The sequence below is a fragment of the Chiloscyllium punctatum genome, chromosome 36 (genome assembly GCF_047496795.1).
Source record: "Chiloscyllium punctatum isolate Juve2018m chromosome 36, sChiPun1.3, whole genome shotgun sequence".
Lineage (NCBI taxonomy): Eukaryota > Metazoa > Chordata > Chondrichthyes > Orectolobiformes > Hemiscylliidae > Chiloscyllium > Chiloscyllium punctatum.
In genome coordinates, this window is record NC_092774.1 from 53,688,708 (window position 1) to 53,704,981 (window position 16,274).

Consider the following 16,274-nt stretch of genomic DNA (forward strand, 5'->3'; position numbering starts at 1 on the left):
AAATCAGAGTTTACGTTTCACTTTAATGACCCTTCTTCAGAAATCATGGCAGCTCAGAAAATATTGCTTTTCATGCAGACAGTCTCCATGTCTTCACAAGGACATGCCACGGGATTTGCATTTGAAGAATAAAACTCATTAAGGACAGTTACTGCTCGAAGCATTAACACACTGATATCGTGTTCATGGTCATTATGCTGTAGTATTGCAAGATAGAATCTCCACATGCATTACAGCGATTATAATTGAAGCATTAAAATTTGGACGTAATGTTAAGACCAAGCTTACACTTTCGAAACTATATAGCAGATGACCATACTTGTTTTAATGACGATTGCTCTCACTGGTCAGAGTGCAAATTGATAATCAGCGACCAGGCTGCTTATTTGAAACGCGATGTTGATTTAAAGGTGTTATTAAAACTTTGCCTACAAATGCAACGTAACAATAATGAGAATTGACATCGACCAAGATTGTAAGATTGATAGCAATCTCATTATGAAAAGTGAAAGTATGTGATCGCAGGTAAAGTTTACTGAGACAAAACAAGTGACTGAAATACACAACACACATCTCTGGCGTCAGACACTTTGCTATCCAGGGCCTATGCATCTTCTTCAAAATGTAGAGAAATAATTGAGAAGGATGTTTTAAATTTGAATGAAGTTATGAAAATAGCGGTCAACTGACAGTCCAGAGCTTTCAGTTCTAAGAATGGTCTAAAAATAGGTTGTGGAGGGAATGAATTCCAGAACGTGTGGTCGATCCAGACACATTCATAAGTACATTATATACTCCTTTACATTTGGATGGTTTGATTCTGAAAACCTTCAAACTCTCACCTCAAAGAGCTGTTTCTGTTTTACCTTTTTAATCTGACACTGCAGCGTCAGAGGATTGTGGGGGGTGTAGGCTCAGTTTCCATGACCTTTTTCCAGAATACTTTCTCCTGTAATAGCGTTAAATGACATTGACGTTTAACGTATTGAGTAAATTCGCAGAAATGCCAAATACGTACATCACTAACCATTCAATTCATCATGTCTGAACCGCCTGTTTGAATGAGTGACTCACTGAGTTCCATTCTTATGCTTTCCCATGTTTCTCCTGAACTCGGTCCCTCAGCACTACATTATGCTCCACCGCTGCTGCTTTATCTCATACCTGCAATGGTGGCACTCTTTCCCCACTGATAAGTTTTCCTGGTGGTGCTCTGTTTCGCACCTTGTAATCGTCATCTGTTATCTGTTTACTAAGTTTTGTGAATGAATGAATGAATTGTTGATCTCGCTGCTGAATGAAAATGCAATTATTAAGCACTTCCCTGCTTTCGTGTGCCAGTATATGTTAGCCATTATTGTTTTGTCGAACGATTTTTTTTTTCAAACTGCAAGGAGAAAAAAAGCAAAGTCACATGGTCAGTGAGAAACAATTTCTCCTGACACTGATGTCAACAAGTCCGGTTGTTAAACAGGAGGGAACTTGTTTGGCAACTCTTGCACAACGGAAAGTGAAGAGTGAAGAAGATAGTAAATGTTGTTGGTAGATGGGTTCAGCATACTCTGCAAACACCAGTAGATTTCAACTCAATTAAATAAACCACTCGGACACGACTACATCGACTGTTAATGCTGCTCAAATAGAATTGAAAGAAGATTACTATTGCGCAAATCACCATTCGATCCATCTTGTTGGATTTGGACTTTAGCACGTGTAAATATAAAATACTGCCAATAACTGAAGATAATGTCGATGTATTGAACAAATAAAGATATGAAGCAATAGCAGCTACAGTTTTGAAAGATGTTGGAAGAACGATGTGTTAACTTAGGGTGTCTTACCTCTCTTGTGCATTGGTTAGGGTTGCCATCTTTATCAAAAAAATCAAAATGTCCCAGTTTATAAAAGGTTTGAAATTGCTGTGTTACCTCGCCCTCCGGGAAAACGGGCTTGTCTCTGCTTACTGCTACAAGTGAATGGAACTAGTCGTTTTTCTTGATGTTCTTGTCACTAAATTTCACTTTGAATGTACTCAGTGAAAATTGCAGTCTGGTGACAAAGACGAACATTCTAATTTATTGCTATGTCAATTTTCGTTTAATTTGAACAAAAAAATTCGAAGAGGGTCATAGCTCAGTTCTAGGCAGCCAGAATCAATGGAATCCCTGAAACTAATTTGGCAATACACAGGTCTACTGAAGAAGGAAATCAGGAGGGCAAAAAGGGGCATGGGAAAGCGTTGTCTCCGAAGATTTGGGTGTATCCAAATAGGTTATTTCAGTGTGTTAAATGAAACAGAAAAATTATGGAGTGAATAGGACCTCTCAAGGTATTCAAAGTAACGAGAGACAGGGATGGAGTCGATGGCCAGAGAATTCTCCCCAGGGCAGGATTGAAGAGCACGAAACGTCATAGTTTTAAGGTGTTACGAGGAAGGTTTAGAGAATACTTTAGAGGTAGGTTCTTTACACAGAGAGTTGTGAGTACATGCAATGTGCTGCCAGTGGCGGTGGTGGAAGCAGAGTCCCTAGCGTCATTTAAGCGGCAGCTGGACATGTACATGGATAGCAGCGAATTAAGGGGTGCGTAGGTAAGGTTATTTTATTTTATATTCCGAATAATCTTCAGCATAATATTGTGGGCCGAAGGGCCTGTTTTGTGATGGGCTTTTCTACATTCTGTGTTCTAACCTCGATCAATCTTCAACTTATTTATTCCAAAAAGACCAAATGAATAACGCCAGTCTTCTTTCATGAGTGGTTGGGAAAGCAGTACTTACATAATATTGCACCACGTTATTTTCAAGTAGTTTTGGCAAAACATTGTGTTGACTTCGCAGAAAAGAATAATCAACTTTGAGTTTCAATGGTTTCATGGAAACACCTTTAGCAAGGCAACAGGAAAATTCGGAATCTGCATGCTACCAAATACGATGGTATTTGGCACTATCATTGAGAGTGAATACGGAATGTGAAACCAATACTTTTAGTTTTTCAGTTGTTTGGCTTCCTCCCCACCCCCACCCACCGTTTCAAGAAATTGTGCGTTGTCAGTTTAATTACTGATCACAAAGATACAAGGTATTGTTGTAAATTGGTGCTGTGAAAGTACTCGTTTGGAATAGAAACATATTCAGTGAATTGCAGGAGTCATACGACTTAAACAGCTTGTGTGCGATGAACGCATCATTGCTCCAACTAGTCATGAAAGCTGAACACCTTCAATTTTAAAAACAAAAACAAATTCCTCAAAGAAATCACAAATTTCATAAAACGAAACAAACGGAAGCATTTTATAAAAGTTTGAATGAATAAATTATGACTGATGCCTGTTCCAATTGAACTATTTCTCCGAAGTGACAAAAAAAAGCTATGTATATTCCTGGAACTGAGGGAGTTTCAAACGATTGGATATAATCACACAGTTTCCAGGTAAAATAAACGTTTGCCTGGCATGAGGAAGTGTGCATGATACATGAAGAAAGAAGAAAATGCGCACTTTAGGATTATGTTCAGACATGGAGTCCATAGCAAAGTAAAACAGCTGAAGAGTCTTCAAACAGTTGAAAAAAAACAGAGAAAAAAAGTCGAAACACTACACGTGTAATTCATAAGGATAACATTCAGTGTACACAGGTCCTATTCAATATCTGTAAGTTCGCGAGAATTGGTCTATTTTTAAAATAATTCGACTGTGTGCACAATGCTGCATTAGCATGTCGCCAGTCAAAATGCTACAAGTTGATGCAAACATCGTTTTGAAATTTCAGGGGCTTCTGCCCTCAGAATAGTTAAATATATTAAGTTCAAATACATTTAAATTCGGTAATGTTTTGACTGGACAGATTGACTTTGGGTCCAGACATTTACCCACAGAACTATGAGGAATATGTCATCATGATGACGATCAGTGTTGGCAGATCCGGTGCTCAGAATGAAATCCAATTTGCACAGGCTAAACTGGTTACATCGCTGGAGCAATTCTGAGCATAACACTGCACCCAAGCCTTTGACACCATCAGAACGGGTGACCAAGACCTTAACTATATACGCACATATTGTTCAAAGATCACAAGTTGAATATACATCTGATGAAGTTTAAGATTGGCTATTGACTAAGTGGTGTCAGGTTATGCATGGTCTTAAAATAGTCTACAGCTCTTTCTTCAGTTTCAATCATCTTACAGAAACGTTTTTCATTTGTCCCCTCGTCGGGATAATGCAATTCAGTTTCATTATTTTTTTAAAAAGCAGAAGATCAGATATCTCCAGGATAAAAACTATGAATTATGGAAATGCACCTTAATGAGTCATTGCCATGTCTATTTAATATTTTGTAACTTTTGATTTCACCCATGAGCTTTCCTTCATGTGCAGCATGGAAACAATAATGTTTTTTTTTCTCCTTTTTCCATCTTTTACTTTTTTGCTCAAATCGCGCTTGCTTCACCAAGTATATTCATCTGCTGAAAATACCTAGCAGGATATTAAAGGTATGTTTACAAAAATGACACGGGAGCAGCATTGTTTCAAGGAAAATTGTTGTCTTAATCTAATTTAGAACATAGAACATAGAACAATACAGCACAGAACACGCCATTCGGCCCTCGATGCTGCGCCGACCTGTGAACTATTCTCAGCTCATCCCTCGACACTATCCCAAAATCATCCACGTTTTTATATCAGGATCGTTTATAACTCACTAATGTGGCTGAGTTGACGACATTAGCAGGTACTGCATTCCACGCCCTGAATATTCTCTGCATAAAGAACCTGCCTCTGACATCTGCCTTAAATCTACCACCCCTTTCTGCTCACCCACCGCCCCCCTCCCGTACAAGCTGACGTCATCATCCGAGGAAAAAGAATTTCATTGTCTACCCTATCCATTCGTGTGATCATCTTGTATGTCTTTCTCAAATCCCATCTCAACCTTCCACTTGCCAATGAGAACAGGTTCAAATATCTCAGTCTTACCTCATAAGACCTTCCCTCCAAACCAGGCAACATCCTGGTAAATCTCCTCTGCACCTTTTCCAATGCTTCCGTATTCGTTGCGAAATATGGGGTCCAGAACTGTGCACAATATTCCAATTGTGGTCGCACCAGAGTTTTGTATAGTTGCAGTATGATTTTGCAACTCCAGAACTCAATCCCTCCACGAATGAAACCTAACTCACCACATGCCTTCTTCTTATTGGTTGACAACTTTCAGGGATCTATGTATATTGACTCCAAGATCTCTCTGCACATCCACAATACCGAGAATATTTCAATTGACCCAGTACTCTGCCTTCCTGTTATTCTCTAAAAGTGCATCACCTCATATCTAGCTGCATTTCACTCCATTTGCCATCTTTGAGCCTAATTCTTCAGTTTATCCAAGTCCCCCTGCAACCCGTGACATTCTTCCGCACTGTCCACTACTCCACCGACTTTCGTGTCGTCTGCAAATTTACTAATCCATCCATCTATGCCTGTGTCTAAGTCATCTATAAAAATGACAAACAGCAGTGTTCCCAAATCAGATCCTTATGGCACACCACTAATAACCGGACTCCAGGCTGAATATTTTCCATCAACCACCACTCACTGCCTTCTTTCAGAAAGCCAGTTTCTAATCCAAACGGCGAAATCACCCTCAATCTCCTGTCTCTGCATTTTCTCCAACAGCTTACTATGTGGAACTTTTTCAACGGTTTTACTGAAGTCCACGTATATCACGTCAACTGCCCTAACTTCATCTGCATGCTTGGTTACGTTATCAAAAAACTCAATGAGATTTGTGAGACACGACCTGCCCTTGATGAAACCATGCTGAATATCTGAAATCAAATTGTTGCTTGCTAGATGATTATAAATCTTATCTCATCATCCGTTCCAAAACCATTCCAACAACACAAGTAAGGCTCACTGGTCTATAATTTACCTGCATCATCTCTATTTCTCGTCTTGTACAAAGGCACAACATTTGCAATCCTCCAGTCCACTAGTACTTAACCTGTAGACAATGACGATTCAAATATCAAAGCCAAAGGCTCTGCTATCTCCTCGCTATCTTCCCAGAGAATCCTCGGATAAATCCCATCCGGCCCGTGAACTTGTCTACGTTCACGGCTTCTAGAATTGATAACACTTTTGCATAACTAACCTCAATCCTTTCTATTCTAATATCTAGAACCTCATTCTTCTCCTCTACATTATTCTTCTTTTCCTGATTGAAAACCTATGAGAAATGTTGGGTTAGCACCTCTCCGATCCACACAGGGTCCACACGTAACTTCCCACTTCTGTCTTTGTTTGGCCCTTTTCCTACCCTAATCATCACTTTATTCCTCACATTCATATTGAAAGCTTTCGGGTTCAGCTTTATTCAATTTGCTTATGACTGCTCGTGTCCTCTCGTTGCTCTTCTTAACTCTCTCTTCAAATCCTTCCTCGCTGATATCTAACTCTCCATCGCCTCAATTGAACCATCTAGTCACATCAACACATAAGCCTCCTTCTTCATCGTGACAAGAGATGCAATTTCTGTTGTAAACAACAGTTCCCTTACCTTATCGATTCTGCTCTGCCTGACAGGGACATACCTATCAAGGGCAGGCAATACCTGTCCCTTAAACAAGCTCCACATTTACATTGTCGGAATCCCCTGCATTTTGCTTCCCCATTCTATGCATGTAATTCCTGCCTAATCGCAGTATAATTGCCCTTGCCCCATTGACAAGTCTTGAACTGTGGCATGTAAATATCCCTTTCCATCATAACCTAAACGTAACTGAATTATGATCAATCTCTCCAAAGTGCTCACCTACAACTGGGCAACACCTGGTCTGGTTCATTACCAAGCACCAGATCCAATGTGGCCTCCTCTCTTTTCAGCCCTTCGACATACTGTGTCAGGAAACCCTCCTGTACACATTGGACGAAAACTGATCCATCCGACGTGCTAGAGTTCCAGTCAATGTTAGGGAAGTTAAAGTCCTCCATAATGACCATCCTGTTCCTTTCACTCCTACCGATAATAATTTTGCTACTCCTCTTTTCCACCTCCCTGGAACTCTGCGGGGGGTCTATAAAAAACTCGAAGCGGTGTGACCTCTCCTCTCCTGTTTCTAACCTCAGCGCACACTACCTCAGTACACGAGTCGACAGCTAATGTTCTCTCAGCCACCGTTCTACTATCCTTGACTAATAAGGCCACGCCTCCTCCTCTTTTGCCGCCTTCTCTGTTCTTAATGAAAGATCTAAACCCTGGAACCTGAAATATCCATTCCTCACCTTGCTCTATCCATGTCTCCGAAATGGCCACAACGTCGAAGTCTCAGGTACCTATCCATGGTGCCTTATTTCGGATACTTATGGCGTTGACATAGACGCACTTCAAACCACTTCGCTGTCTGCCAGCCCATTCTTGTGACCCTGAAATCCTGTCCCCGTCCTTCCTACTCTCATCCTCCTGTGCACTGCAACTACACCTCCAGTTCCCATCCCCCTGCTGAGCTATTTTCAGCCCAACCGAATAGCACCAGCAAATTTCACACCCAGGATATTATTACCCGTCTGGTTTAAGTGAAGACCGTCCTGTTTGGAAAAGTCCTACATTCCCCAGAATGAGCCCCGATTATCCAAGAGCCTGAAACCCTTCCTCCTGCACTATCCTTGCAACCACTTGTTCAGCTGATATCTCTCCATATTTCTTGTCTTGCTATCATGTGGCACGGTCAACAAACCAGAGATAACAACTCTGTGTGTTCTAGCTCTCAGCTTCCATCCTAGCTCCCTGATATTCCGCCTTACATCCCTATGTCTCTTTATAACTATGTCGTTGGTACCTATATACATATCAGCAAATTAACATTAGAGTCAATAGTCTAAACTACGTTAGTTATATTCACCAAGTGGCTGTCAATGATTTTCGGTGTTGAGGAGTTCTGGGTGGTGGTTGTGGACAGATCTTGCAGATCTGTCACAGTTTCTATTGTATTGGAGCCCCGGTTTCTCGATAAGCAGAATGATAGGGGAACTCCAATGAGTGCCATAGGATCGCAAGTATGAATGCTGAGTTCCGTAATTGTTGTTTCAACATTTCTGAGCACATTCAGCACTTGTCTAAATAATCAATATTAAAATGTCATCCAAGTGACTCGGTATTAACCACATAAAAGTTATTTCCACCGACGATCAAAGTTAGACAGTTACACCCCAGGCAAATCTGACAACCCCTCATGCTATTTATGTGTATTCTTTCACTTAATGTCAGTTGTTCTGTATCATATTTAAATTACCCTTGACGACTAATCCTTAATTTTCGGGTTTCAGGAATTTGTTTGTGAGTCGAACACTACAGAGGTAATATTGGAACTGAACACAGCTTTCTTTAGATCAAAGGTGGAATGCTTCGTGCAGTCTGGTGATCACACAAGGGGACGAATGGGATTGGAATGGCGAGTGTGCAAAATAGATTATTCATCATTTTGGTTGCGTGGCATATTTCAGCTACGAAGGAAAGCTGGATAAACTCAGGTTTTTTCTGTCGGGGAACTTGATGTGCTGTGGGTGTGGCTTCAAATTTATGGGTGTCATGTTTAAACATGGGACCATTTTGCCAGAGTGGCGAGGAGAGAAGCAGAGGTGTCGCGAGGGCTGCCGGGAAGTGTGAGTTTTCCCGATTTAAATAGGACTTACCTCGGGAGTCGGGCCTCCATTTGCCGAGAGATGCGAGGGAGGAACGAAGGACTTCTGGGAAATCATATATTTGTGTGATTGCGATACCTGAAACACTGCTCGGGTAGTGTTTCCCACCCATCCTCCTCCTCTAACAAAAAATTGACCTGTGCGCAGATTGGTAAGGTAACGAATTTTTCTTTTATTCCTTAATTTTTGAACAGTCTGTCTGAGAATGTAGAATAGTGGGAATGGAGGTTAGGGCAGTTGGACGTTCCTTCTGCAGAATGTGGGAGGTCAGGGTCACCACTAATGTCCCTGCTGACTACATCTGCGGGAAGTGCACCCAACTCTAGCTCCTCGAAAACCGCGTTAGGGAACTGGAGCTGGATCTGGATGAAGTTCAGATCATTCGGGAGGCAGATGGTGTTATTAAGAGGAGTTACAGGAAGTAGTCACTCCTAAGGTTCAAGAAAATGGCAAATGGGTTACAGTCAGGCGACGGAAAGGGAACCGATAGGCAGTGCAGGGATCCCCTGTGGCCATTCCCCTCAACAATAAGTATACCGTTTTGGATACTGTTGGGGGGGTCGACTTACGAGGGGAAAGCAGTGGGGTACAGGGCTCTGACACAGAATTTGTCCCTGATGCTCAAAAGAGAAAGGGGAAGAGGAGCAGAGCAGTAGTCATTGGGGACTCCACAGTTAGGGGGAGGACAGGAGTTTCTGTAGGAACGAGATAGACTCACGATTGATGTGTTGCCTCCCAGGTGCCAGGGTTCGTGATGTCTCTGGTCGCGTTTTTGGGATCCCTAAGGGGGAGGGAGAGCAGCCCACATCCTGGTGCACATAGGCACCAACGACATAGTTAGGAAGACAGATGGGGATTTAAGGCAGAAATTCAGGGAGCTCGGATGGAAGTTTAGAGCTAGGAGGAACAGAGTTATTGTCTCTGATTTGTTGCCCTGCCACATGCTAGTGAGGCAAGGAATAGGGAGAGAGAGGAGTTGAATACGTGTCTACAGGGATGGTGCAGGAAGGACGGTATTGGATACTTGGATAATTGGGGCTCTTTCTGGGGTAGGTGCAACCGCTACAAGCAGGGTCGTCTTCAACTGAACCAGAGGCGTACTGAAATCCTGAGGGGTGGGTGGGGGGATATCACTAAGGCTATTGGGGTGGGTTTAAACTAATCCAGCAGGGGGAATGGGAACCAAAATTGTAGTTCGAGTATAGAAAAGGTTGAGAATAGGGAGGTCCAAAATCAAGTTTCAGGGACGCAAGACGGCATCGGCAAGCAAGAAGTCGGTTTGACGTTTGTCTACTTCAACGCCAGGAACATCCACAATGAGGTGGGTGAACTTGCAGCATGGGTTGGTACGTGAGACTTTGATGTTGTGCTCATTTCGGAGACATGGTTAGAGCAGGGATAGGAATGATTGTTGCAGAATCCAGGATTTAGATGTTTCAGTAAGAACATAGAATATGGTAAAAGAGGGGAGGTGTGGCGTTGTTGGTCGAGGACAGTATTACAGTTGCAGAAAGGAAGCTTGGGGACTCATCAGCTGAGGTAGTATGGGCTGAGGTTAGAAACAGGAAAGGAGAGGTCACCCTGTTGGGAGTTTTTTTATAGGCCTCCGAATAGTTCCAGAGATGTAGCGGAAAGGATAGCAAAGATAATTATCGATCGGAGTGAGAAAGACAGGGTAGTTTCCATGGGGGACTTCAACTTTCCAAATATTGACTGGGAACTCTATAGTATGAATACTATAGATGGGTTGGTTTCTGTGCAGTGTGTGCAGAAGGGCTTTCTGACACAGTATGTAGACAGGCCAAAAAGGGGCGAAGTCACATTCGATTTGGTACTGGGTAATGAGCCCGGCCAGGTGTTAGACTTGGAAGTAGGTGAGCACTTTGGCGATAGCGATCACAATTCTGTTATGTTTACTTTAGTGATAGAAAGGGATAGGTGTATATGACTGGGCAAGAGTCACAGCTGAGGGAAAGGCAATTACGATGCGATGAGGTAAGATTTAAGAAGCATAGAAAGGGGAAGGAAAGTGCAGGAGATAGGCATATTAGATACGTGGAGCTCATTCAAGAAAAAGCTACTGTAAGTATACACTTGTCAGGCAGGGAGGAAGCTGTAGAGCGCGGGAGCCGTGGTTTACGAAGGAAGTGGAATCTCTGGTAAAAAGGAGGAAGGAGTCTAACGTTAGGATGAGATGTGAAGGCTCAGTTAGGGCGCTTGAGGGTTAAAAGGTAGCCTGGAAAGATCGAAAGAGAAAGCTCAGAAGAGCCAGGTGGAGACATGAGAAGTTGTTGGCGGATAGTATCAGGGTAAACCCTAACGCTTTCTAAATGTATTTAAGGAATAAAAGAATGACAAGAGTAAGATTAGGACCAATCAAGGTTAGTAGTGGGAAGTCGTGTGTGGAGACAGAGTAGATAGTGGAAGCACTAAATGAATAATTTTCAACAGTATTCACTCTAGAAAACGACGATGTTGTTGAAGAGATTACTGAGATACAGGCTACTAGACTGGGTGTGATTTCGGTTCACAAGGAAGAGGTATTAAAAATCCTGCAGTGTGAAAATAGATAATTCCGCTGGGCCAGATGGGGTTTATCCTAGGATCCACTTCAAAGCCAGGGAGGCGATTGCTGAGCCTTTGGCATTGATCTTGAAATCGTCATTGTCTACAGGAATAGTACCAGAAGACTGGAGGATAGCAAATGTGGTTCCCCTGTTCAAGAAGGGGAGTAGAGACAACCCTGGTAATTATAGACCAGTGAGCCTCATTTCAGTTGTTGGTAACGTGTTGGAAAAGTTTACAATGGATCGGATTTGTAATCGTCTAGAAAAGAATAATTTGATTAGGAATAGTCAGCACGGTTTTGTGAAGGGTATTTCCTGTCTCACAAACCTTATTGAGTTCTTTGCGAAGGTGACCAAACAGGTAGATGAGAGGAAACCAGTTGATGTTGTGTATATGGATTTCAGCAAGGCGTTCGATAAGGTTCCCCACAGTAGGCTATTGTACAAAATGCAGAGGAATGCGAATGTGGGAGATATAGCAGTTTGGATCAGTCAGTGGCTTGCTGAAAGAAGACAGAGCGTGATGGTTGATGGGAAATATTTATCCTGGAGTCCAGTGACTCGTGGTATACCGCAAGGGTCGGTGTTGGGTCCACTGCTGTTCATCATTGTTTAAACGACCTGGATGAGGGCGTAGAAACGTGGGTTAGTAAATTTGCAGACGACACTTAGGTCGGTGGAGTTGTGGATAGTGACGAAGGATGTTATAGCTTACAGAGAGCCATAGATAAGCTGCAAAGCTGGACTGAGAGGTGGCAAATGTTGTTTAATGCGGACAAGCGTGAGGTGATTCACTTTTGTCGGAGTAACAGGAATTCAAAGTACTGGGCTAGTGGTAAGATTCTTGGTAGTGTAGATGAGCAAAGAGATCTCGGTGTCCAGGTCTACAGATCCTTGAAAGTTGCCACCCAGGTTGACAGTGTTGTTAAGAAGGCATACAGTGTTTTAGCTTTTATTGATCGAGGGATTGAGTTGCAGAACCATGAGGTTATGGTACAGCTGTACAAAACTCTGGTGCAGCCGCAGTTGGATTATTGTGGAGAGTTCTGGTCACTGTATTTTAAGAAGGAAGTGGAAGCTTTGGAAAGAGTGCAGAGGAGATTTACTGGGTTTATCCCTGGTATGAAGGGAAGGTTTTAAGAGGAAAGGATGAGGAACTTGAGGCTGTTTTCGTGAGAGCGAAGAAGGTTGAGAGGTGACTTAATGGAAGCATAAAAGATAATCAGAGGGTTAGATAGGGTGGACAGGGAGAGCTTTTTCCAAGTATGGTGACAGCGAGCACGAGGGGACATACCTTTAAATTGAGGGATGATAGATATAGGACAGATGTCAGAGGTAGGTTCTTCACTCAGAGAGTAGCAAGGGCATGGAATGCTTTGCCTGCAATGGTAGTAGATTCGCCAACTTTAAGTACATTTAAGTCGTCACTGGACAGCATATGGACGTACATGGATTTGTGTAGGTTAGATGGGCTTCAGATGAGTATGACAGGGCGGCGCAACATCGAGGGCCGAAAGGCCTGTATTGCACTGTAATGTTCTATGGTCATCCCCATGGCCGCTGCTCTCTACTCTGCCATCCACTGAAAGATGTGATTGTGGATGCGTGGATTCCTGAGCAATGGCTCTCTGGTGATCAACGACAGTCCTGACAGAGGGTAGGTCAAGCGGGAGTCGACCATATCCCAGACTGTGATTAGGTTATTGTGAAAAGCAGGTAGCATACTGAGGGCGACCCACAGTGGATAAATAGGAGCTGCATGTCGTAGCTGATGTTAAGCACCTAGCAGTAAAAGGATGTTGCGAGGTCTCAACACCTAGGAGGATGTTCGACGTAAACGTATCGCTGCAAGGCCAAAATTGGAAGATTGGGAACCTCTCCCGTATTCCATTGCATCTACTTGTCTCAAAGATACTAAGCAATTCGCCCGAGATATCAGTGACAAAAACAGGAGGATGGACAAAAGGGCCCCGTCGGAGTTACAGCTTGGTCGTCACCAGCTGGTTCATGACCAGCATTCCTCTGATGAACGAAACCATTTAGAGCAGCGCTGTCCAGCTGCTAAGGCAAGACAAAACTTTGGTTTCCTGCTCCTGCCAATTCGCCAGCCAGGATTCCACCCTCGTTCCCCAAAGCCTTATCTTCACCATGGACATCTAGCCCCTCTTTGCCTCTATCAGCCTCCAAACACTCCGTTTCTTTCTGTCACGGCGAACCAATGTGTACCCTTCCACTGACATTCTCATTCGATTGGCTGAACTGGTCCTCACCCTCAACAATTTTGCTTTCCAGTTATATCACTTCATCCAGACCAAAGGGGTAGCCTTGGGTACCACATGGGCCCAGCAATGCCTGCATATTTGTCGAATGCATGGAACAGTCTATTTGCAGAACCGACATTTGCATCATTCCCCATCTTCTCCTTCACTACATCGATGACTGTATCAGCGCTACTCGTGCCCCCACAAGGAAGTTGAATGGTTCATAAACTTTACAAGCACCTTCCACTCTGTCCTCAAGTTAACCTGGAACATCTCGGATATCTCCCTCCCCTTTTTAGACTTGTTCATGTCCATCTGTGGCAATTGACTCCACACAAATGTGTGCTACATACCCACTGACTCCAACAGCTACCGGGACTACACTTCTTCCCGCCCTGCCTCGTGTTAGATACGCTCTCCTTAATTCCCAATTTCTCTGTCTCCACCACATCTAGTCTCAGGGGGGTCAATTCCAACATAGAACAGCTCAGATAGCATCTTATTTCAAAGACAACAATTACCCCTCCAACATGGTCGACAATGTCCTCCAGAGCATCTCCTCCACTTCCTGCAGCTCGGCCCTAGAGCCCCACCCTTCCATCGGCAACCCAGTCACTGGACATAACCAACCTAGTCCTCACCTTCCACCCCATCAACCTTCTGATATATTGCAGCATTTCCGACATTTTCTCCACCTCCAAACAGACCCGCCACGTGACATACACTTCCCTTCCCACCCCTATCTGTATTCCAGAGACACCATTCTCTCTGTGTTGCTCTGTCCAGATCCTCGTCCCCACCAACCCACCCTCCAATCCCAGAACATTCCCCGCATGAAGCGCAAAGACTGTGCCCACGCCACCCAACAAACCTCCATCCAAGTCCCCAAAGGATCCTTCCACATCCGACAACTATTTACCTGTACTTGAACACACTCCAACTACTACATCAGTTGCATCCAATTTAGTCTCCTCTTAGCACCAACTTATGCATCATTTATGAGAAAATCTCTGGGACACCCGCACTAAAGAACCCCACCGCGCGATCATGCAGGTTATCAATAAAACTGAATTCACAAAAGCAGAGACGACGTCCTTGGGACATCAAATCGTTCGTGGATGTTTGTCCCACGAAATGCAACGATGAAAGCCATTGAGGAACATTCACGACCAACCTCGAAGAAAGAGGTGCTTCCATTCTTCAGACTCAGCGGATTCTGTCAGAAGATTTTCCCAAACCTCAGCAGTGTAGTGACACCGTTAACCAATTTGCTGAAGGACAACACAAAGATTCGGTGGACAGAACCATGCCAGAAGGCATTCGACTATTTGAAATCGATATTTAGCTACAAACCGGTTTTAGAAACCTTTTGGAGTCGTCATCACTGCGAGTGACATTGGAGCTCGAACCATACTCCTACAGTAAGGTAAGGGTGGGATTGGACTGCCAATTGGTTAGCATTTGAAGAAGATCAACATCCTCCAAAGGAAATACTGCACGATCAGAAAAAAGCTATTGAGTTTGGTACTGGTCTTACAACATTTTAATGTGTATGTCATGAACGATGTGTTGGAGATCATAATCTGCTTACATTCTTAGAATGCTTCAAAAACCAGGATATGAGACTATTTCGTTGAAGTCTAATGTTATAGACTTTTACTTTGCAGATCATACATGTTGCGGGCTGCGAGAATGTAATCGCAGATGTGTTATCGTCGAATTAACTGATAAAGTTCAGATGAGATTTGTTTGAATTTAATGTGATGTACATACAGGTATGTAGGAAGACGTTAAGGTGAACGTGCATTTAAGTTAACTGTGTGTTAGGATAATATGCTAATACTAGAAAACAAATGAAGCCATCTTTTCATTATGATGGTTTGTTTCTTTTCTTAAGGGTGGATGTGCAATGAAGATGTGTGTGTACTCTACTTTTAACATAGTTAAAAGTTAACGCAACTGCCTAACAGCACCAAGTGCTCTCAATAAGCTAAGAGTGTAACATTTGTTTGAAAGCTAGGTTAGCTGGTTGCCTAGAGACGAAAATCAGATTCGAATTTGGCCAATCACTTTAAATTGTACCCCGAAATATACCGAATTTTAATCAAGTTTAAATTTAGTACATTGTTAATATTAGAAGCCAATGACACAATCCGATGCTTTAGGCGTACAAGACCAGGGAAAATTGAGCCGTTGGGAAGAGATCTGCCACTTCTCCTACATGTAGAGACTGCCCGAAAATAGCTTTCTTAAAGGTGCCTTTATCGATCAGTGACCTGTGAAATAGAATTCCCTAAGAAGACTAAAATCTCTAGAGGAAGATACCAAGGGAAGATTCGACGGCTGCTTGTTTTGAAATTTGATGCGTTTGGTCAACCTTAATCGGTGTTTTTTTTTTCTTAGACTCGTATTATAAAAGGGCAATGGAAAAGATAGTTTCGGGAAAAGAGCTTAAAATAATTATTACTTAATTATTCTCTGCTATATTTTAACAAGTAATGTTGTTAATGTTTACTTTAAATAGTTCTGGGTCTCTTGAATTTTCACAGATTAATGCACGGGAGAAACCGTTTCTGTATTGCTGGTGAAAATATAACAAGTGTCTGAGAAATTCGGTTCATTATCATCTCTCGTGAGATCGCGCTGAATAATCTTTGCTGACATTCTCGCTGTCGTGCACATTCTAGAGTAAGGTACAGGCATTACTGTGGTCCAACACAAAGTAGGTAAATGGTAAGTATGTCAGAATT